Source organism: Hemicordylus capensis, chromosome 3 (genome assembly GCF_027244095.1).
Source record: "Hemicordylus capensis ecotype Gifberg chromosome 3, rHemCap1.1.pri, whole genome shotgun sequence".
Taxonomy (NCBI): Eukaryota; Metazoa; Chordata; class Lepidosauria; order Squamata; family Cordylidae; genus Hemicordylus; species Hemicordylus capensis.
Window position 1 is genome coordinate 316328355 of NC_069659.1, and position 2127 is coordinate 316330481.

Sequence of the window (2127 nt, forward strand, 5' to 3'; positions counted from 1 at the left end):
TCTAAGTTGTCACTCTTATATTTCATACTGTATGCCTGATTGTAAGAAACTAGAGAGCTGTAGATCTGTCTAAGGATGCTGAGAGCTCTGAAAATTCAGATGGTGTTTCTCTTTGTTGTGCCCTTGGATGGCTTAAGAATAATCAAGGCTTAAGAAATAATCACAAGGCTTAAGAAATAATCAGCCATTCTGACTAAGAATGTGCATGAATCAAATTTTCAGATTCAAATAGAATTTTCATTGAAACTGGCTGATTCAATGCAAATTTGAATCAAATTGGCCCTAAACAGGCTGATACGATTCCAATTCAAATTGATTGGGATTCAAATCGATTCAACCTATTTTGGCACCTTTTTTGACCAATCAGGGCACTTGAATGGTTTTTAAAAGTCACCAAAATGACCCTAAATGGCCATCGAATCAATTTGAATCTATTCAAATGTCAATCTGGCCAATTCAATTCAAATTTTAATTGAATTACACTTTTAACGTGTGATTCATTTTGAATTTGAATCATTCAAAAGGGCCAGGTTTGCCTCAAATAAATTCAAATTCAAATTGATTTGCACATCCCTAATCCTGACCATGGTGTGGAATCAACAAGACTGGAATAGAGCAGTGTGTTTTTTCTAAGACACAAGGTTATACCCAAGAATTAATATGGGTATATAGATGCATACAGGAGCTGCAGGCACTGACTGACATGACAGGCAATAATCCACTGACAAAGTCAGAGATGCCTAGAGGCAGGGAGCCTTCAGAGTAGCTGCACTGCCAGACTGATGGGCAGTACAATGTGTTGTACTTCTCTCCCCTCCCTGCAAAAGCACTGTTCACTGTCAGAAATATGTCTGTGAGGTCTGCTTTTGCAGGGAGAAGAGGGAAGCAAAAAATCACTTCCCGGTCTCCCTCTGTGTGCACTGCCCTGACCATCAAGCCAGTGGCAACTACTCTGAAGGCTCCCTGCTTCAAGGTAGCTCTGATTCCCTGCCTGTCATATGTCTGACACTGAAAACACATATATTTTTTATACCCAGAATAATGAATTTGGTTAAGAACAAGGCAAAATGGGTTAAAGGATCAACCAACTCATTGAGAATGTTCACATGACTGGACAGGAGGGGTGGTGGGCAGGAGGGAGGCTTTCCTCCCAGATGGCATGATTCTGGGAGTGTGGACTGCTCTTCCAGATGAGCAGACCTCACAGACATATTGGCATGATGCATTGGGGGATTCCCCCAAGAGATGGCCTCTCTAGGCACCCATCTCCGGGTGCAACTGGGCTGGAAGTAGCCAAGCTCGCACACAAGTACAGGTAGCAAGCCTGTGTTAAGGGAGTGCTTGCTCCCTTAACCTCAGGTAACAGCCAGGTTAAAAAGGGCCCAGTTCCAGAAGTTCTCACATGCAGCATAACCCAGAGTGGGTGTCCCTAGCCTGGGTTAGGCTGCACATGAGAATGGTCTCATTACGTTCGTAAAGCAAGGCTGACTTTACCATGGAATGATGTGAAGTTGTCTGCTTGGTGTGAAGGGGTCTCTTCTTTCCTTCTTCTGTGGTTCAGATACAAATTCCAATCAAGAGGGGTGTGTGTGTGTGGTTTTCGATTATTATTATTTGGTTATTTAGCTTTGAACTTTGATATTTAGTCACATGGGCTGACATCTAGACAGCCGGTAGCGGCAGTGGGGATCAGGGCCCACCCGTTCCCCAGAAGCCCCAGAATGCCCTGTGCAAATGCGCAGGGCATTCTGGGGAGCCCTCAGATGTTGAGAGGCTTGCTGTAGGCTCCTAGTCAGGGATCACCTCGCGAGTCTCCATGGCATAAAGCCATGTCATGGTGACTCACGATCCGAAAATCAGGGTTAGCAGAGCACTCGCTCAGCTAACTTTGTTTAAGGTGGGGGGCAATTAGGTGGGCTAGCTGTCGGGAGCCCTACAGTTCCCAGCAGTTCACACACATGGGGGAAACAGGGCTGGGCTCCCTTAGGCTGGTTTCCTCTGTGTGTGTGAATAGCCTCATTGTTATCCTACACCAGGTGCGGAGCCAGCCAAGCAGAGGCCTGCAGCCAGCCCCACTTGGTGGCCCCCTCCATATTCACCCGTGTGTATGACTCGGGCTCTAGAGGA